The sequence below is a fragment of the Dermacentor andersoni genome, chromosome 2 (genome assembly GCF_023375885.2).
Source record: "Dermacentor andersoni chromosome 2, qqDerAnde1_hic_scaffold, whole genome shotgun sequence".
NCBI classification, from domain to species: Eukaryota; Metazoa; Arthropoda; class Arachnida; order Ixodida; family Ixodidae; genus Dermacentor; species Dermacentor andersoni.
Window position 1 is genome coordinate 65969327 of NC_092815.1, and position 22618 is coordinate 65991944.

The 22618-nt window shown below is 48.6% G+C and overlaps 1 protein-coding gene across 3 annotated transcripts in view; it reads left to right on the forward strand.

The window, feature by feature from the left end:
• Positions 1-22618, forward strand: part of LOC126542193 (uncharacterized) — a 258073-nt gene that overhangs the window by 229992 nt on the left and 5463 nt on the right. The gene's annotated exons all lie outside the window — the stretch shown is intronic.

The window sequence follows — 22618 nt, forward strand, 5'->3', positions numbered from 1 at the left end:
GGGGGGGAGGGTATAGGAGGAGGAGGGCTTTGGGTGTGGGCGCAACGTTTCCGTGCGGGGAGAAAGCTCGGCGAGCGAGAACGAGGACGCCCCCGGAGCGTGCTCGGCTGTCTTCTTCCCAGTGTGTCTTTTGACTTTGTGCGCGCGCGCTAGCTGAAACTCTAGGGCTAACGACTCGTCCGTAAGTCTTTCGCTGTAGTAGAAAGAGAGAAAGAGCGAGTGAGAGAAGAACGGTAAAAATGCCAGAGTTCCCAACGCAGCTATAATGAAAGGCAAACACGGCGATGCTTTCAACGTCGGGCCCCTCCCCTCTATTCTTCTTCGATGTGCGCGGTGGCGGCGGAGTCATACGAAAAAGTAAGCTCGCTATAGCGAGCGCATAGTTTCAGCTAACTAGTTCCGGGAAAGGAACAAAAGCGCATTCGACTATAGTGCCGCAATTACCTGCGGATGTTTGCCTTGCCACGCGGAGGCAGCCCCTTCGCGTCGGGGTTTCCCGAGCGCCATTATGACAGCAGCAGCAGAAGCGATGAGAAGCGACAGGCCTGTCGCGTAATCTTATTCATGATGCCGATGATTCTCTTTCGCTTTCGGCTGCTTCTTGTCTCAAGATCTCGTGTTTGCCTTTCGTTGTTTTTTTCTTTTTACTTTAATTTCTGAAATACATTGGCGGCTGAAATGTGCGACGTCGGGGAAGCACGCGGAGAGGTACGGCGCCGTGTTGTTTTGACAACGTTACCTGTTCGACAGCCGCGGAGTGCATCTTACGACTCTGTACGCCTAGGCATATTTTGTTGCAGCAATTAAGCCCCGACCAGACGTGCGCGCTGGTACGCGGCCGCACGCGCCGCACCGCGTCTGAGCGCGTATACGGCGTCAGGCGTGGTGGCTGCATCGCATGTCGACGCGCGGCGGCGTGGAGATCTTTCACTGCTAGGATTCTTGCGCCCGCGCCGGAAGCTGCCGCTCGCGTCACCCGCCAGACGCACCTCACGTGACCACGGTGAACTAACGTGACTTCCGGAACGATTCTTTGCGCGGCGTGCAGTCAAGCCCGGGCAAGCTGCGTGCGTTGTGATCGGAGTGCCACGCTGGTTTTGGTATTTTATAATTTCACATGTCAAAATCGAGAAGCAGTTTTAGTTTCATAGATGTACGTCTTGCACAGACATAGTAGATGCGCTATCGCCCAGCAAATAAAACTTACGCCTGTACCACAAAGGAAAATTTGCTTTCCGTATTCAGTAGCATGCTCGGAAGTGCCACAACATCGATTTTCACTTGCGATTGGTATTTTAACTTCAAAAAAAGTACTAAATGAACCACCGTCCCGGGACGCTGTATGGGCTGTTACTGCCGATTTCGAAAGCCGTTTCTTATTCTTCACGCGAGGGATATGTAACGTTTTTTTTAGTTCAGTGATGCCTTTCAGTCGACACGTCTGTCTAGTCATATATCTTCGTCAGAGAAGAGCAGGCTAGTGCTGGGGGCCTTCGGCGACAGCACATATACCTCTGTTTATGATGCGTCACATCGGCGCTCATCGCTTCTTGTGCTGGCACTGTAGACATGAAAAAATGATTTATTGAAGAACACCAATGCGAAAGCTGAAATATAAAGTGATTTATACTTGTTAGACTTCTTGATTCCTGAGCCTAGACGCGCCCATAGCGTGCAGGCGGACTCGGCGGATACGCTAGGCCTAATCTTCGGTGGGGACCGATCTCGGCACGGGTAGCTGGCGAAAGCTAAAATGTGTGTATTTGAGCCTCAGAACTTCTCGTCGCGCGGCGACGAAGCGCGCGGCGACGCGCGGCAACTCGTGCACCGTTTGGGTACGCGCCCTCTTCCTCCACCGGGCGCGTCGCGACGTCGAGTGAGCGCGGCGCGTGTGGACGCGTCCGAACGCGCACATCTGGTTGGGGCTTAAGACAACGGACAATTTTAAGCACGTACTCCTCGGTATGTGCACTCTTTGCCAAAGGTACAAGGGCTACGTTGCCTGCGTCCGCCAGCCATGCAGTCTACAGGCTGCTTAATTAAGGAAGTTGGTATGCCATAAGTTCCAACGCCCCGGGGAACTGTGCGAACTCTCGTAGCCACCATTCACGAGGTCTACAGAGTCAGGAGCGCCACGGGAACCGCACCGCACAACTGAACATATGGTAAAGGCGCTAAGTAGTGTGCATACTTCTGACAAAGGCCTCTGCGATTCCTAGCTAAGGCAGTTATAGTTTTACTGTTTCGCTGTTCGCACAAAGGCGTCTGCCTCCTACGAATAGCTTGTTATCTTAGGGCTATTGTGTACACTAGACGGATCAGTCTTGGAGGTATGCACATGTATACGCTTTACCCACCGCGGTAGCCCCAATGGATGTGGCGTTACGCTGCTGAGCTCGAAATCGCGAGTTGGATGCCGACCGCGGCTACCACGTTTGGATGGCGACGGGATGCAAAAAGCGCTCTTGCACCCGATTTAGGCACACGTCGAAGAACCACATCTGGCCATAATTAATCTGGATTCCAGAACTATACGGCGCGCCTCATAATGAGATCGTGGTAATACCCCAGAATCTAATTTGAAATTAAAATTAGGCTTTGCTTCTTGCGTTTGCTCGTTTACGCCACGACATACTACATCAGGACGCGTGCATATACCGTACATAGGGTTCCAACTGTTTCCTAATTTTACCCTCCCTGCTTGGACCGTGTGTCCGCAGTATTTAATAAATAAATAAATAAATAAATAAATAAATAAATAAATAAATAAATAAATAAATAAATAAATAAATGTCGAGCCTTTTGGTTTTGGAACTGAGATACCATGGCAGTTGTCCTTTCTCGGCTCTCTTGTAATGCACGTAAAAACTAAGGTTTGTGTAAAAAAAAAGTTGTGTCAAAAGCAAAAAAAGAAAATAAAACAGCTCAAGGACAAGAAACAAGTTACGGAGGCTCCTCTGAGATTTCGCGTGGTAGAGGTGGAAGCTCGATATCTCTAACACGACATGACAATTGTGAGTAACTATAGCTTAGCAATTCGTGCAACGCAGCACTTAGGCAAGCATGCATCGCGTGTATCTAAAACATAGAGAGAGAAGTACCATGCGATTGTCCAAAAACAACCAGCAACAAACGTTTTTCAGCACTTCGCTTCAACAAACGTTATTCAACGTCCAGCAGTACTCTTAAAGCGTGTGACTAACGGCATGTTGTGATCATATTTAATTTTATTATTACCTGTCTTGCAGGTAAGAATTACGAAAATTGGTTATCTACACCTTTGTCTCTTCTTTCTTTTGTTAATATGAGCTGTTTAGTTTTCTTCTAACAAACGAACGGCACTTGGAAAGAGGTAGAGATATGAGCTTTGTTGTACAAGCCGGAAGATTAGTGGTGAAGGAAGCGAAAAAAGAAAGAGCGTTTTTAATTAAGAAACTTCCTGTTTCTTCAAGGCGTCTGCGGCCGCACGTAAAATATTGCACTTGAACACTCCACACGTAAGATTACTTTCCCTGCTGCCGGTGTTACTTTTTTGACCGCAGGCTAACGACAACCACGTTAGCGCTTCTCCTGAGCACGCCGAAGAATGCCTTCGTTTACGGTAATAAGGGTAGCACCACTTCGTTATCCTGATACACGGAACTAAGCGTCGCTGTGCCTAGCCAGGCGATGTTTACGTTGCACTGATAAGGCATTCCCTTCTTCACTGCGATAAAATTGCAGTATAGTGGACGACAGCGCCAGACAGGACATCGTGCCATGCTCGCGTTATCGCGAGTATACTTATGGATCCTCATTTAGTTTAATTGGTCTCTTACTGCGTCTGTTAAGACTTATCCGCGAGATACTGGGCCGCCTCCACACCACGATTATACTGAACTTAACGACACGCTCGGAGACTTGTGGTTGAGCGAAGCGAATTGCTCTAGCTTTTAAACAAAGCCAATACATTAAAAATGGCAGTGCCACTCATGGTCATCATCGCCGAGCAGTTGATTACACAGAGGCGCTCTGTTATAATTAGAAGCAAAATGGCCCGCTGTTTTCGTTGACGGCATTCCACAGCGAAAAATTTCGTCTCTAAGCGAAAAGCATGCGCTCCAGGAAAACGAGAAAGAGGTGCGAAAGATGCGTACCTTTACGCGGCGCATTACGCGGTGCATTGCGTCCTTGTCTTTTTTTTTTTCTTTCTTTTTTTGCTATGCCAGTCTTCGTAGTACGCGGCTACGTGATTTTAATCTTGATTACACCGAGCAGCGAAGCTGTGTTTCCAGCGCTACAGCTACGAACCACTCGACTGCTGCCCAAGTCGTGAATGGTAGCCCGAGATTTACAGAGGCGCGCATGCAGTTCTCTATTTCTCTCTTTCCTTCGCTCTCTTTCTCAGGCTTTATGTTGTGCTGCTTTTATTTTTGTTGCTCATCTTTCTTCCACTTTTCTCCGACGGCGTAATAGTTCCCTGCTTGAAAACGCAACTTCTCGTCGGAAGCCAATAAAACCGACAGTTAACGCCAGGGGGGGAGTCGTTTCATAAATCATGTCGCACCTCGGCCGTGCTTTGCGTCGTGCTTTATGCGTTTCTCGTTTCCTTTTCTCCTAACCCACTGTGTTCGCCCTCGGCAAGCAATCCGCGCGAGACGGTGCACACGCCTTGCTCGCTCTCGCCGCTGGACAAACTGCAGCGTAAAAGCTTCACGGCTGCGGGGCAACGTCACGCAGCAAACGCCAAGGGGCGTGGTGGCGCCCCCTATGCGTAAATATGTGAGCTCAATATTCCGACCCGGGGCGCGAAGCTCTTCATTTCAACGCACTTTATTTACACGTCGTCGGCTTGCGTGTTTTGCGTTTCTTGTTCCTAAATCTTAGTTTTGCGCTTTTTGTTTGCGTCTTTAAGCCGCAGTCGTTTGCACAGATAAAAAGTTATACCGAAAGAGAGGTACAAAAAGACAGAAAGAGGGAGCCGAGAGGTACAGGTAAGGAGTTGAATCAGATGGATTACGCATACTAAGCGTGAGTCCTAGATGCGAAAGCACGGAGGAAAGGGCGTGAAATATAGACGTCTATTCGTTACGCATCGCTCGGCATGACTTTCTCGGAGGCAGGTCTCTCTCCCTGAACCATTCTGAGGGCGCGTGCGGTTTTCAAATTCAATATGTGTGACGTCTCCCCCTCCCTCATTTTTTTACACACACACAACACACACACACATACACCTCCCCAACCCCTGCTCTCTTTTCTCTAGCGGTAATCCCACGGGGTCGTCCAAACGAACTGCTAGATTTCCCGTCATAAGTCCGATCGACGACGTTTCAATCGATGTCTGGGTATCGAGATACATACGAAAAGGCAGGAACATAAATCTCGACGGGTTTTGCTGGGGCATAACGCTACTGAGGCCTGAAGAAAATTACTGTTATACTGCGATAATAGAGTGGCGCAGCAGCGTAGATATTACTTTGCGAGAGAGCTAATGGGGTTTCGTTATTTAGATTCAGCATATATTATTGCGATCTTCTTTTTTTCCCTTATAATCTGCAGCAATAAATGCGTCCATATTAATCCTCACGAGTCTTCTTCTTTTCTCCTTTTTTTTTTCATTGCGATAAAGACTTGCCCGTAAGGCATCATTCTTCATGTGTATATGTGTATTGTATATTTCTTGCGAGGCCTGCGTTGTGTATGAATTGAAGCAGTGTTTTGTGGAATCTGTTATAAGGTATCCAGCAGGTCATAGTTGGTTGTGACACTGTAGCGTAGGCCGGCTTGCGACGAGAGCGTTCCGTTTGTAAGCCTGGACTTCTCCGTATTAGGCGGTACGCATCTGCCATCATCACTGGGACTCACTGCCGGTGTAAGGACCACCACGGCCCGAAGCGTCCTAAGCACAACTTGCTCCGCCCTGGTACGGTGAAGGGGGAGGGAGCCGACACATGGTGGGATAAGAGTGCGTGTATCCGGCTGGTGAAAAATTTGTACGGGCCCGGAGTGAGTCAAGGGGTTGGAGTGGGAGAGGAATAGACGGGATATCTGGGTTAGGAGGGCAAGACAACAACAAAAACTACAGATATTATTGACGAACACAATATCATCGATGCATCATGCGCTAACACCTGCAAAGTCTATAATACGGATGCTGCTATCCTACCAAACGGCGGGACAACATTATTCCTCAGTACCGCGTATAATTTCATCAGCGGTCACTATAGCGTTATTTCTCTGCGAAACCCCAGAACGGTTTAGTAATGGAACTTCAAGCCATCCACGACGCTTTCCAAGTGCCACATCTAAGCTGCCTACATGTCTGACAACTAAATATATTCACTGATTATTCAGCGGCCATTAAAGAACTGAAGAAGGTTTACAAGGTAGTGGAAATCTACGAGACAATACACGATATGAATGGTAAAACAGCTGCTTGCGTCAAGATACACAGGATTCAAGGCCATGCTGCGAACCCTCACAACATTGTTGCTGACCAGCAGGCACAATGTTGAGGAGTCGCCGGCTGTGAAATTTTTGGCTATCCAACAATGCTCTGTACTTGTGGCTTAGGGGTTCTTAAGCCGTCACATCTGCGAACCAGCTTCTTTTCCGGTATAGAGAGTAACTATCTTCTGCTAGCAAATCAGTTTCTGTAGCGCGTCTAAACAAGTCTTAATTCTTATCGGTGCGTGCGGGTTTTAGCTAGCGTCTAAAGGTATTAATGAACAACAAAGAAAATTCCTGGCATGCCTGGATGTTTTCGTTATTTGAGCCCTGTGCGAGCCTGCTTCAGTTCACTTAGCTTACATGGCGAAAAGCCAAAAAAGAAAAGAAATGCGAAGATTCGGAAAAAAGTAATTGCGACGAGAGGATTAAACAGATAAGCTTGCAAGACGTCGCTCGCTATTGAAAGAACACTGAGCCTTTTCGGCGCGAAGGATATTAACGTATATTAGACTCACGAGCGCTCGCCCGCTGAAAATCTAGCGATTTCGAAAGTGCCAGTAGATCAACGAAGGGATGGCGATATCGCTTTATTGCAACACTTCGACCATTGTTGAGGCTATATACGCCCTTCTGGGGAAGAACGTGCTTTCGTAATTATCCTAAACGACTGAAAGACGCACAGATCTGGGATCGCTTATACAACGAGCAAAGTGACTGTGTTCCGCGATGAGCGAATGGACCAGGAAAGACTCGGCTCTGGAAAGGGACCGCGGGCCATGGGACGGTATGCGTCGTCATTTAGCCAACGTAATTTCTGCAATGGGCGTAAATTATAAACAAAACAGGGCAAACAAAAAGAACAAGTAAAAACTAGCGTTAAGGGGAGGGTGGAGGCGGGGAAGGATGCGTAAGCATTGTCGTTCTATACATTTGGGCGCGGAGGGTGGAGGGGGGGGAAGGGACTGGTGTGTCTCTATCGCTTATTACACCCTGCAGGCGAAGGAGCGGTACTGTCAACTTCGCCTCGGGAAAAATTTGGGCCTGATTTTGAAACTCGATAGCTACGCAGCTGAACGCGCGCGCGCTTGGGTTAGTTAGGGTTTTGTTTCCATCGGTGCCTCACGCTGTTCCTAGCTGCGTAATAGCGCTATGCTCTGCTCCTGCTCGTCAAGCGAGATTGAAAACGGTTGTCGTATGTCCGAGTTTACTTTAATGGCCGTCGAAATTTTGCGTTGTTAGGAGGCTGAAGCCTTGTCTCGCGTATACTCCCGAGAAGAGGGCCGTCGTCGGCACAGCGCCTCGCCGAATAAATCTATTCGATTTTTTTTCTTTTTGTTGGTATTCCTTGCTTCACCGCCACCCCGGCAAACGCGGCTTGTTGCGGCGCGCAACGCAAACGACTCGGAGCTAAAAAATTCTGAGAAAAAGATTTTTTTTTTCACAGGAAATAGAGAAATGACAAGCAAAAAAGACGAATCTAGCACGTTTTGCGGCCGAGACGAGCTTGTGACGCCTTCTTTTCGTTTGTTTTTTCGTTTCTTTTCAAGCAGGAGACGAGAAAACAGGAGGGAAGAGGAGGAATTTAATATAAGCGCGGCGCAGGCCGGGTGGCGGTTGTCTGCGCGAGTTTCTTCCTCTCTCTCTTTTTATCCCTGTCTTCGCGTGCTTTGCTGCGGATGCGGTAACTTTAGACGCCGCGCCGGAAGGCAGCGGCGTCGTTGGTGTCGGAAGCGATTACGGCCGCGTGGTCGCTTTGGTGTTTGCTGCTTTCTTGCCCTTGCGCTTGTCACTGTGAGGCACTATTTCTTTCCTCTCTTTTCTCCCGTCTCTCTATGGCAGGTTTTCGACGCTATAACAGGTTATTGTTACTACTATTTGTGTTTTTGCGTTGCTTGTTCATCGGGGCCTAACTTGTAGCCTTGTTTCATTTATGCGAAGTATTTTAATGCCCGCAGTGAGTCATGCGCTTCTCTCGTTGGCCGCCGATCCTTGGTGTTTCACACATTGTGTGGACACTTCCGGAAACAACCTTATATCACTCTCTAATCTCATTGGGTGGTCTCGTGTCGCACGCGTTCTTTCTTTGTTTTTTTTTTCTTTCCGGATCCACTCCGCACATACGAACGTACCCATGCCGCCCTCTATCCGATATTTTCGACGGCGCTGTTTCGGCGCTTTCGCTCTTTTTTAGTTTTGTGTTAGTGAGCAATTTCTGTCTATACGTATAGCCAGCGGTGGCATGCGCTCTTTGTTACCTGTTCGTGGTGTACTTTGTAAGCGACGCTCTAATATCGACGCCATCGTGTGAGAACGAAACAAGAGTTGTGCTCATCTGACAATTTTGACAGGATGTGTTTTTGCACTAGCACATTTACACGTCACCGTTGTTGCCTATCCAGGTCGAATTTTTTTTTCATTTTTTTTTACCCTATTGTCCCAGTGAGAACACCGGAACATCGGCACTGTTCTAAAGAAGGTTGAAGACTGGTTGTGACCCGGGAGCTTTAGCAGAGGATGTCGGATCGCATAGGCGCTGAGAAGACGTGAAATATTTTGTTCCAGGGTTACGGTTCTTGGCAGACTTATGAAGGCGCTCATAGTAGGACGCTGCGTATAAGTTTATGCAGAACTGCCTTTCTATGACCGTTCCGAGAAAGTTGTGAGTTCCGCCAACCGCAAAGACAAACATAGGTTGGTTGGAAGCACACCCGAAGGCTTCGTGAGTTCGCACGAAATGCGTGTCATCGTTTGGGAGCGCGGCATCAGCGTATTTAGCGTCAGTTAGGCGTTTGAAAGACGATGTCAACAATGTTACCGAAAGTACTCTGAATATTGTATAATGGCAACAGTTACATTCAACCATCACCATTGAACGCTTAGTGTACAGGCGCCAAGTCAGCAGCGTTTCCTCGTTCCTTCGTTTTAGGTCGGAAAACGGTGACGGGGGCCCGTTGGAGACATCTTTTCTTCGGTTGCGCATTGATTGAATAAGATTGAATAAGATCGCTTGTGCGTTCAGTCTAGTAACTTTCCAGTGGGCGCAGCTTTATGGTTATAATGACCCACGTTAGGGCGGCATGCGAATGGGATGCTGCTTTCGCCCGCTTTCGTGTCAAGTGTAAGTTACCTGATATGTTGAATAAAAGAAAGAACTGCTTACATAGGCATGCAAAACATACATGGACGCGTACTTCCCTTTCGACTCAGCTGCTGTGGCTTTGTGCTTTTGAGGATGAGGTCATAGGCTTCTGGTTCTCATACGGAGCAGCTGCTCTCCTGTATCGAGGCTTCACTGCACCACAAGGGCTCCGACTCACCAAAATTACCTTCCATACCTCCAAATCGTGCTTTAATAGAAGTAATGTAACATATTTCCATACAGTGCGTCTGGTCAGCATAACTTTTGCCTCTGCACGTGACGTTACAGCTTGAAACGCGTGGGTCAGCTATTCTCTGGAGAGGTGTTGTTCCGAATGCGAATACCTTTAGTTCACTGACGTAAAACTGTAGGCTTCTTTTGGGGTACGCTGTTCGGCATTATGTACCCTATTTATTTTGTACATAAGAACATGCCCTAACAAATCGCGCGTCAGTTTGTCTCGGTTTTCTTATCGTTAACCTGTCCCTCGTTACGCCTCTAAGCAGCGTGTCTAGCTATATTTGTTCAACCAGCTCCCGTTGCAGAATTACTAACCTGTAAGTTGTTGTTAGCTTGCATGTCTGCCTCAGTCGATTGGCCTGACGTCTCTGTACACACAACCCAACGTGACCTGATCGGCTGACCAGCGCGCGTAAGAAAACAGCGCGACAGCAAACCTGTTCTGTCGCTTATAAGCTTCGTCGTCAGGGGGTGCCCATGCAGCGTAAGGGATGTTCATTCTTTCTCTACGGCACAGTTGAAACAGGCAGCGCATCACGACCCGTAAACGTCAAGGGGATCGCCTTTTGTTTTCGCCTCACGTTGCGAGGTGGCGGTGACGAGCTAACGACCGCCTTCCGGCAAAGAAAGTCAAAGTAGTCCACCACGCGGCCGGCGAGTTTTATTTAACAGCCTGTCGAGCTATACGAATTTAAAAGAGGATTACGAGGACAAAGAAAACTACGAGAAACAACAAAGACATGTAGAGAAAAAAAAAAGACACATCTTCTATAGGAAATATTGAACAACCAAGAAAAGAAAAAACATTAAAGCGTTGCTCAATTCCCAATCCCCGAATAACTGTCCGTACCTTTCAATGCAGTTCTTCTTCTTAAAGCGCTGCTTACCAGAGGAAAAGGAGCCACTCCGAGCCTTTTGCATTGTGAGGGAAAAAAAGGAGTAAAAGAAGATTACAGTGCACCCGTGTTCGTTTTTACAAACGATCAGCATCCGCTCTTACACCCGAACAATTTTTTTTTCTACCCGTATTTACTTTCAGCGTAGGCTGAAAGCTTTCTACATCAGCAGCAGCCACAGCAGGTACTCAGCTCGCAGACATCTGCATACGCTACAGGTCTGCAGGCGGAGGCTTTCCGAGAGCCCTGCTTTTATTTTTATTTCGTGTTGTGAACCCTCTCTGCATGTAGTGGAGTGCGTGTGGTTTCCGGCGAATGATAAAGGTGCCCACTTGTCTCCGCTCGTACGTTTTTCTTTCCCGTCTTTCACACATGCTAGACGCTGTCTGCGAAGACATGTGATAATGATTTCTTTGACTGGAAGACATACGAAAGAAAACACCGCATATTACCGATCCCTTGTTTGGTGCACAGAATAGCGTGCATTTAAAGGAAATACGGAAGCAGTTACCGGAAGCCGCTCGAATTTCTCGCGTTTTTTTTTCTTTTTTCCTTTTACCGTGGGGTCGCTTAACGAATTTCCCTAAATTATATACGCTGCCTCGTTTAGCGAGCTGCCATTGTTTCGAGGCGCGCCTTTTCAGATTTCGACATATCTTTGCTCAGCACCATTAAGTTTATGTCCATGTCGCCCGCTTGCACTGTAGAGCCTAATTACGTGCCCAGACGACTGCTTGCGCGAAAAGGAATCGCTTCATTCTCATTTGAGGGAGAAGAAAGTGATCGCGTGGTCGTGGGAGTATCGTTTACTAATTAGTTAGTGTGTAGTTTACCATGAACGTGATGCAATCATGGCTAAAAATGGAAATTTAGGCATTTGTTTCATCGGTTAGTCAGCGTAAGGTTATTGTACTAGACTAAACTGTAGAATAAATTAGCAGATAAAAGTTGGTGACGGCATCCTTCTCTTTGACCTTATTGTCTCACCACGGGTGGGTGATACAAGCGGACTAACATGACCTCTGCTGCGCATCTAGATCCGTGCCGTGCTGCGTAACAAAAGAAGCACTCGCAAAAAAAAAAGAAAAAAAAAGAAACTCACGCACAGCGTCGACACGGCGTTGTGTGTGTGTTCTTTTCTATCCGCTATGATAATACCTAGACAAACAAGTTTTCGTGAGATCTTCGATATCAAGAGGGGCCGGGCCGGATTTCGTACTGATTCCTTTAATTTTTCATTCTTACGAACCTCGGTCATCAGCTCGCGCCAACTTGTCAAAATTGTCGTCGCTGTCTCACTCGCTACTCATCGCAATCGGCTGTTGTATTGGACGGACGATGCGAGATTAGCATATTCGGGGATTAGCATATTCGGAAGTAAATAATCCCAGCAAATTGCGGCCACGCGCTCTTTGATATTGCGCTTAATGCAGGTGAGTGGTCGCACGAACAAGCAGTGAATGTGCGAGAGGCTGGCACTCCCCTCGTTCTGCTCTCTAGTCGTACACCTCGCGGCCATAACGGGGAAAATGCAGTGCGCGATCTCTCCGGCCTGGCCATTGCCAGCAAACGGCCACTGCTGACAAATTTCCTGCTGCACTTACAAACGCAGACTGGTCCGCAACACAGCTCAAGCGTTTGTTTTCTCTCATTTTAAAGCAATTCGGCGCAGCTGTGTCCAGTCTCACGCAGCGCTTTGACGTCCACCTTATCTACGTACCCCTGCGTTAGCGTCGAGGGAAACTTAATTGCCGTCGCCGACTGCATCGTCTCTGCAGTTGCAGACATAGGCCGGCAGTAACTACAGAGTTTTACGCGTTAACACTTGTCACGGCGGAGTAACCACAACAAATAAACCAAGCGTATTTTCGTAAGCACAGCCTCACGTAGCCACACCTTGGGAGCTCGCTTTTATTTACGCGTGGACTTGAGAGTCGCTGAGAACCAGGGGCGAAATTCTCGGAAAAGAAGTGGTTAAGCGCGAGTCCTGTACTCGCCGAGTGCATCGGCGGCCGCCGCCGCGCGGCTGGAAAGGAGCGCATCGGTCGCACGGGTGGAGACGCAGGCGTGTTGAGGCCGGTGTGAACGCGAAGCCGGTCTCGCCGAGAGCCGCGTTCCTGCGCCCGGTGCGGACCGGTGAACTCGGCGCCGCGATGCGAAGGCAACGTAGCGCGCAGCTTGCGCCCGCGCGTGCACGCGCAACGCACCCTGCGGCCCGCGTCTTTTCTCGTGGCGAAAACGAGCGCGCGCGCGCGCCGAGGGCTAGGCGGCCTCGTTACTTTGCCTGCGGGGCGTTAATCACTCCGAGAGAGGCGGGGAAAACTCTGTGCGTAGTTATAGCTACCTAGTGCTGCCAGACCTATAACGACTGCGAGCGGCGAATGTTTTTTTTTTTTTCTTTTCCGGAATACGGATTTGCAGCCGTTTCTGCGTGGGCGCGCGCGCGTTCCCGAGGGTGCGGAAGCGAGATATTTCGCTCGCACGCGAGGCGCTCCGTGTTTGAGGAAGGAAGCGAATGGCCGACGTGATTAGAACGATGCGAACGCTTTCGACGAGAAGCGCTATAACGTTCAAAATTCGCCCGCGAGCATTTGCTTCGCACTTTCTACGCGTCGTGAAGTTGTAGGCACTTTTGTTAAGCGTGCGCTTGTCGGCGTGTTCATTTGCGCTTTTCTGTTTCGTATATGGATGCCTGGCGCAGTAGTGTGCGCAGGTATTCTTGTTTTAATGGCCAATACCAGAACTCTGCAGCCACTGAAAGGTGGTATTTAGATTATGCAGAACTGTGGTGTGAAGTACCAATATACCAGACGCTAATTGATCATCTGTCCTGCGGCCTGTAAAGCTGATATCGAGCGCTCAGGTGCAGCCTCATACTCTTGAAACGCGACCTATTTTGGTTAAACCGGCGCATGGAAAGTGGAACAGATGGCGATGCGAGACACAGACAAGACCAATTTTACGTTCTTACCCACATGACCCCGTATGGGAAATAAAAGACAGTTTAAGCTGTGCGTGTGTCCGAATGGACATACGCTGTACCGCAGGTTGGAAAGAGGGGATTAGGAAGATAGGACGAAGAAAAAGTACGACTTCAACGGGCATGTCATACTGTCTGCCTCAAATAGTCACTCTTTGCCGCATGATCATCAGCCTATAACAACTCAGTAAGACCGTAACTCTTAAACAGGTTCTTTTCTAGGAAGATCAGGATGCGTACACACAAAACTTATCTTACGTAAGGCGCCCCCTGATGAACCGGTGTTCGAGCGCCCGCCACTTACGTTAGCGATCGGCATGATAATGATGCGATTTCCGAATATAAAGCCAGTTCTGGAAGGCAGCTGCATAAGAGAAGTTTTGGGATGCAGTCCCTGCTTTCGATGTGATAGTGCTGGCCTTGGAATTTCTCCAAATCCGAAGAGACAGTAATGGCTTGTTCATGTGGTACATGTGTGCGCAGTAGGTTATTTCTCTTATAGCTTTAGACATTTTTCAGTATATTTGCTAGCGCGTTTGGTTGTTTAAACTGATATAATTGTACGTGTTGCGATTGTCTGCGACTGATTGATGGAGCTTAATGTTCAATATCAACGTGGGAGCTATGAGTTCAACTTGCCCCAAATCTTCTTCTTTCCTGCCTTTTCAGAATATGGCCGCCGTGGCTCGAGATTGGCCCCGTAACCTTGTGCTGAGCAGTAAATTAGCCGCAGCGGCGGGTGTATAAAATGAGCCCTGCGTAATGTACGTCCCATTATTTGCTAAAAATTAGTATTGTGACCCACAGCTGTTCGTTGTCATGGACACAGTACTTCAGTGCAACGGCTCATCTGAAATGGCGTATGCTTAGACTGGCGACATTTGTAATCAATAAGTAGAAGTTGGAACACAGGCGTCGGGAGAAAAAAGAAAAAGAAATTCCGTTACTTCTGTTTTGTCGTTCTCGAGATTCGATCCTCTTTTTGATGTTGTATTGCGCTAAGTTTTCTAGAAAGCGGTCCAGTATGAGGGAGAATTTGGTCATAAACACGTGTCCCTCACGTCCTTCGCGTCTTTTCGAGGGCACTGAAAGGACGAGAGGAAGAAAGTGAGCCTGCGCCTCCGAAATTCTCGCTTTTATGAGAAATGCGCGTTCGCTCCGAAGAGGACGCGTGATGAGCGGCTATGTCCTTCTCCAAGGACAGTGCAATTCCGCGATGGAATGCGGCGCAACGTTCTTTGTGCAAGGAACGATTCTGCGGAGGCGTATGTGGAAAGGCTGTGCAAGAAGAGAACAATGAGCTCAGACGAAGCTTAGAAAGACGGCGTGGAATACGCGCGAAGAATTCTTGGCTCGGAAGCGTGGCTGCGCAAGTTGTGTTCAGCGGGCGGAACCAGAAGTACGATGTCGTTTCACGCAGCAAGTGCGCAATAAATTTAGCTGAGCGATCATTGCCACCCTTCGTGTATCCGAAAGAGGGCGTAGCGTTCTTACTAAATAATCAACGATGTTTCGGAATGCTGGGCAACGTCGTGGCTGGCCATTCTCACTTCGACAATAAACACTCAAATGCCGTTCGTCGCCTTCTGGCTAAAATCAGCCACTTACGAAATTGAAATGTCGCGCTTGCGGCGAAACATTCCAACGAGTAGATAAGGTGCAATAACTCGTTCGCTATGGCGAGGATGAAGACAGCGCTGCCTTACTGCGGTTGGTGCCAACGATGTTCATTTGCTATTTTGACTGCCGTAGTTTCACGAGTCCCTCTCCCGTAAATATCTCCCGTAAACATCTCCCGTAAATATATTCCCTCATAATTCCTTTTCTATGCGTTCACTTCAAGAGATGAAAAATATACTCGCTTGTGTTTTTAATAAATATTGAACGAAACTTCGTTAGTGATATTGTATCCCTCGCTGCATGCGCTACTACAAAACTACACATACGCTGTTTCGTTCTATAGGGTCTCAAAATTACAGGTATCTAACATCTATTCTCTCCCGGCCTACGGTTGGTACGCGTTATCAAAAACACCAATGACTGCGATATACGTGCATATTTTCTCAGAGCCACGCGCACGTGTTCCGTAACGTTTCTTTTGCTACTCACGATAGCACTTGCACATACTGCGGAAGTGTGAATAGTTCAAGGAATAAGTTTGAGCGATGTGCATTATTACCCCAGTGCAGCCATTTCGCCTGCTTTAGGGCCTGACACGCTGGTGCAGGCCTCGCAGTGGTCCTGTGGTCCATAAGTCGTTATGGAAGTTATGTTGCATTTCTATTCACCTTCGGTGGTATTTGGTTGATTTTCTACTGAAATGTAATAGAATTGAGGGACGTTTACGAGGGACGGAGTAAATACGGCTTAGTGTCTGGTGGTCGCTACAGCACTGTATTCTCTCTGTGGCTGGCTGATTTTAACTTTATTTGCGTCCGATCCGTCTGCTACTAAAGCGCGCTTAACCGAGCTCGGACAAATCTGAGTCAATGGACACTGCATGGCATCAGGAATACAGCTTGGCCGCTTTTACAGGATTTAGGATGTCGGATGTCGGGTGCTCAGTTCCGCTGCCACTGCGGTCTATGCGTGCGCTAACATTAGGCCCTGCTTGCAACGCAAGCACATTGTGCTTCAATATGGGTACGAAAGCGTTTGATTGGAGCGTTAGTCCTACTGACATGCGCTGGGGAAAGACAATTCGCTTCCGTTGGACACCGCTTCAACCACTTCCGTTGGGGCTGCCATCTCAATTTGGCAACGCTAATGAAACTTTCTACGAATACTGAGGCATGTGTAGCACGAAAACTGCGGCTGCGTATGCAGTTTAACAGAGACTAATTTTCACTGGCGCGTAACGTCCGTTAGCCTAGATTAGGTTAGTTGTTCCCTGTAAGAGAACATAAATAACTAAGCAGTTCCGACTCGATTTAATAGTTTTACTTGTGCAGGATAGAAATGTAAGCCTCGCTAGTGAGATCGCGTGAGTGCAAAAACTTGAAATATTTTCTCGCTCTCACTCCGGCCTTGCGCTGCACGAAAATACCAGAACGCTGGAGTAAAACTTTCCCGCATCTCCTGCAAGCTTTGCGTGAGAAACGCTGCGTCATGCCGACTTCACTGTGCGTGGGCAAGCTTTATTACAGGGTTGTTTAAACGGAGCCGGAGAATGAACAATAATAATAATAAAAATAAAGCTATCCGAGTCTCCCTTGGCAAGCATTCTGGCGCCACCGTTAGGAATGCCGTGCTGCTGCTGCTGCTGCCGCTTCTGAACTGGTGAAACTAAATGGGCGTTCCTTTCCTTTCTGTCGCTCCATTCTTCTTAACTTCGGGGACAAAGCAGCTTTAGCCGCATATTTCGCTCGCGATAAACGGCTTCCAACGAGAGCAATGAGGCTGCCTCGACGCCACTAATGCATGCAGCGAGTTGCAGAGAGAGAGAGAGATAGAGAGAGAGATCAATTTATAAGTCTGGGAATTGGGAAAATTTTGCTCCTTTACAAACACACCTGAAGTCAGTTGCGAAGAGGATGGCTGCCTCAATAACTCGCTAGCATAGCTTTCCACCGCGATTGCTTGGTTAACAACATTTCCTAACTGTACAAACTGTTACAGGGGTTAGAAGCTGCTACGTTAGGTTTTAGTAACTACAATAAAACGTTCAAAGTCATTCTTCTTCACCTTCTCGCGATGCTGTCACCAGAAATGCCAGAGTGAGTGGTCTGAGGAAGCAATGCATGCCAGAAAAGAATACCTTCCAATGCTGAAGACATTAGTGCGCCTGCGCATTGTGCATATGGCAGTCTTTGCAAAGCTGAGCATGTGTAATAAGAATAATAAAAAAATATTTATGGATTCACACGTGCATAACATTGAAGAGTACAGATGGAAAATGCATTATTGCGCTCTGGCATTTTAGAGCGTGTCAGGCACCAAACGTTCAAGTCCAGCACCTAAAACTGAAAGCTATCGCGCGATAATCTTGAGTAGAGCCTCAAGAACGCGAAATATCATGTATTCTTGGACGCGCTAAGTAATCTGTGTTCTATGCATTATAATTTCTTTACGGTTCTTTTCTTTTTGGTAAGCGTAGAAAGTCACGCTGTGTGCCAAAAAGACACTTCGGATTTGCAACCGACACGCCTTATATGCTCGGTGTGCCTTGCACTGCTGCTCACAAAGCTCCTCCTCTTAGGCTGCGGGACACGTTTTAGCATGGTCTGAAAGGGGCTCGAGATTCGCGCCTTCCTCATCAGGAAGCTATGTTCCAGCTCATTTAGCTCCGGGAAGGCGCGAAAACTCCGTGATCATTGGAAGCTACTAACGATGTGCGGCGACAGCGGTAACGCACAACGCCTTTATCTGAAGGCGGACGACTCTTCAGCGCATAGGTGCTGGCCGGCTGCGAGACAAAGCAAGGAAAAGAAGGGGACTAACCGGGACTCGGCAACTCGGCTCCCAAAGAAGTTGAGCGATAGCTCGGAGGAATAGGAGGACGACACAAGACTGGGCGAGCGCGAATAACTATCCCTGGTTCGTCGACAGTGCTGCACACGGTTGTGGCTAATGAAGATGAATGTTCGACCCTAATCCGTCTCCGCTGCCGGGCTTCTCCGGGAGGCGGGGCGAGCAACGCCATTGTGATGACAATGGATTGGAGGCACCATTAGGTTCGCTGGTTGCGCGCCGGATTGAAAGGAATTAGAGCGGAGCCTGAAGACGCTCGCACTGCGTCTCTGCGGCCGGTCCGGGAAAGTATCGAAAGAAAGAAAGAAAAGGAGAGAGAAACTATGCCATCCGTAGAGCTACGTCGGCACTCACCGTCTGTTATCGGGAACTTGTTCCGCGCTCCAAGCTGAAAAGATATTGTGCTTCGGGAGGGAACTCTGAACGAAGGGAAGAATCCTTGCTGGGGGGAATTGGGTGTAAGGCGCACATTAGACGGCGGCTCTAAACCCTCTTTGTTGTAGGACGGCAGTCTTCGTTACGAACTAATTGGCTAAGTATCCGCACTCAATGCGTCATTCTGTTGGCCAACTTAAACTCGTGATTCACAGCTTGCTTTATACTAAAGGGCTTTTCAGTAAGGTAGTGCAGGAGACGGCGCGCCTTGATAGCTGCTGCAGGTTCGATGCACTTGATGATGCACGCCTGATGATGTCATGGTGCGCGTGCGCTCATCGACGCGGCTTTTTTTACAGGCTGACTGATCGCTCGTTGCATAGTAACTCGACACAGAATGACTGACTACAACTACCAATAAGGCCACTGAAACGCGTCGGCAAGCTTCGGCACGCGCCAATACGTCAAAATCGTCGGTCGGGAACAGGGCGAAGCGTGGCGACGCGCAGATATTTTGTCGACTGCCGATGATCGTGATCTAAAGAAAGGAAGGACGGTACTGCCGATGCTAGAAGTTCGCCGACGCGTGGCGACGCTTCGCCGGCATGCACAAATCAGAGACTGCGATGCGTCGCCGGCGTCAACCAATCGGAAGCTGCGAGGCCTCCGGCTGCTATCCCTATGATGGCCGCCGATGCGGAGACGCCGGCACCAACGATCGTCCGAGTTCTTTGGATGCACGACGCGCGCGACAGTGTTCCTGAAAGACAGTGTTGTGATAGTAGGCTGACAACGACCCGGCCGACGACCGTAGGTTGTGGCAGTGCGACGTGGATCCGAACCGACTTCGAACGACGCCGACAAATGCAACCTGCCCACTGGGTTCCGCCGGTCTCAGTGCCATCGTCTGCTAAAACGTCCAACCGAATCACGATTGCCGCAACGTTTGTGCTTGGTATATGTGTCTTTTGTCGTGCTCGAAACGAATGGAGACATGCTTCCGAACTCCGCAGTCTGCATAATCAGCACTCGCCTACCGCCGATGTTGTTTACGTTACGCGTAAGCCTAGCGCGTCCATCGAGTTCGTAAGTGGCGAGTGAATGAGGCCAGCTGAACAACTCTGTCGCGGGAAATGAATTTTGAGTTCCGTTTGGCGCCGCAGCGATTTAAATAATGGCTCTCCTGACTTCGTGTCGTGTGTGATGTGGTGAATGAACTGTGCGGAACTTCGGGTGGTGAACCACGGCGTGTTTCGTGTGGTATCAGGTGACTCAAGTTTAACGGGCGAGCTCTGCGCTGTTTCCAGTGGCAAAGATAACTTTCGAAAGCGAAAGACACTAGTAGCCGAACGATGGGAAGTACGTGCGTCATCAGCATTGCCGTCCGTTTCAACTGACAGTGCGCTATACTATTCGGCATGCGAACACCAAGTTCACTACAAGTTCAAAGTACGCCTTCCCTAACTTTTTTTCAAGTGCATGCGTCTTATGGGCTAGTTGGGGATAAATCGCTCGTGCAGCACTCAAGAACGCTGACGCACTGAAGGAAACATGACACAGCGCAGTTATGTTTTAGTCAGTGTGTCCTTATACTTGAGCACTGCAAAAAGAACTGGTTTGTTTGCAATATGTGCATCGTGTGCAATACATAGGAGGACCTGCATCATGCAAGACCTATGCGGGTAGCCGTGTTTACCAGGATTGCGTCGGTGTCTGCTTGAGAAGCAGCACATACTGAGTCAATGAAATCGTAATTGGTTTTTGATCTATCTTTTTTTATGTTTATGGAGAGAGCAGATGGTGCGATTGCATTGCGGGGAAGGTGAATAGGTGTCATCAGTGCTTTGTGCAATCGGCATGCTTAAACTACCCAAATCTAATAAAATGTTTCTCGCTGTGACACAATAAACTGTAGTCAGGAAAAAGTTCAACTCAAAACCAAGTTCCTAATGCATCTTCGCAGAATGTGTTTGATTAACAAGTTAACACTTCCACTGGAACATTATGCCGGTGTACAACATACGCGCTTGAAATAAATACATTGCGTAAAGGTGAACGACTCGGCCTACAATAACAAACATTGTAGTAGCACTGCAAAAAGCGCAGCCATGAGTATCAGCCACAACAAAACTGATGCACGTCCAACCTACTTCCTCGGAGGCATCCCTATAAAGACTGTTCGGGCCCTTCCCATTCTGGCTGTAACATTCAGCCCTGCTCTCGAATTTTCTGCATACGTCACCAGCAGGGGCGTGGCCAGGGGGGGGGGGGGCGCTTGTGGGGCTTTAACCCCCCTCCCCAATATTCTTTCGTGCTTTCATGCACCGTCGACGAAAACAACCTCTGGCGCCGGAAATCATCCGGGATTTTGTCTAGAATGTCTTTTTCACGCTCGAAAAGACATTTCAGCGCGAGAATTATAAACTCGGGCTTGATTTCACGACAACGCCCATGCACCGGGAGTCACACAACGCAAGGAGTTCCCACATCAAAGCACAACGTTTCAAGGGCGTTTTGATGGCAAGTGAGCTCGTCGCGGCATCTCGCGGCGACCGCGGAATCTACGGAGCGCATGGATTTCAAATTCGAAACTTTATGGGTGTAAAGCACAGAACACCTATACAAACTTAGAGAAGGGAAACTGTACCTTCCACAGTGCTACGGAAATAAGCGTAATGGTGGCGTCGTGAACTAAAGTATGCGACCACAGGTGGCGCTGTAAAACAGGAAACGGAAACGGCGTTTTGCACAGTATGGCCGCTTTACCAGGTGTTCTGTGGCTTTACTGGGTTTCTGGCTGCTGCGCCTCGATCGTGCTCCCACCAGTTTAGTTGCTGTGTGGCAAACGTAGCGCCTACATATATATGTAGGCGCTACGTTTGCCACACAGCAACCATACTGGCGGGAGCACGATCGAGGCGCAGCAGAATACATGTAGCGCTGGGTCATCTCGAGTTAAGGCACACTCTGAACTGACTTTTAAGGGCATCCCGAGCGGTTTTTCGTTTATTACGCCGCCGTTACCCCGAGTTGTGCCGCCGCGCTCCAGCTGTTGCATTTCGTGTAGGGCTACTGACAAAATGCGGTTTCCAGGTGGCACGATGGCCTCGACTGGAATAAACGCACACGACACCAAAGATTGAGTAAGCCTGAAAATATTTTATTTGCATTTTACAAGTACAACAAAAAGCACACGTCTACGCATCCACACAAACGCGGTTACATAGTCAAGAACATAGTCAAGAAATGGCTCATTAATAAGGGTAGCACAAACGCACAAGAAAGAAGACCTAAGCTACAAAACGTATGGTCGGCTGCTAAGTATAATAATTTCCCTGTCACCGCGTGTCACTTTTATACAGCATCTTTACAGCACTACCAGGCCGAGTAGTTTGGCGGAAAGAACGCAACAGCTTACGGCCGTCAGCTGCCTCTTCCTTACGGGTGTCATAATTATCCTAATCTCCGCATCAACGTCGTGCAAGTCCGCATACAGGTATCTGTATCTGAACCATATGTGCCAGCTTAACACATGTGTAGTGAAATTATGATAACCACTGCGTCTTATCAAACGTATTGGTCTTCAGGCGTCCTAACTGTGCGTGGCTTACTTTGTGCAGGAACCGCTGCGTGCTGCCTAGCCTGAGCACGACGCCATTGTGCATACTGACGTTACTGTTCCCGTCGCCGCTCACCGTACTCACGCGGTTCTTCGGGAGTCCTGACTATGCGTGGCCTTTCCATGGCGCTATCACAAAACACATGAAATCAGTAGCTAGGTGGTTTCTTCTTTAGCATATGAAAGTGTAGTGACGTCACTCCCTGCTTCATATGCTACAGCGGCCGCTTCCCGGAAACTGCAGCTTATGCAACCTTAATATATACCGCGATACGCTTGCGGCGAACGCTATATATGCGGGAATGGTTCTGGTGCTGTATTTCGCTTACGGACGGCGCCGCGGATGCGCGGAGGCGAGCGCTATCTGGTGGCACTGCAAGGAATCCAGCGGCGCACGCGGCGCGTGCCTTCCGCTGGGATTGGTTGAGTTTTTGTCTACGGAGCCGAAGAAATCCCGGAATACTAGTCAT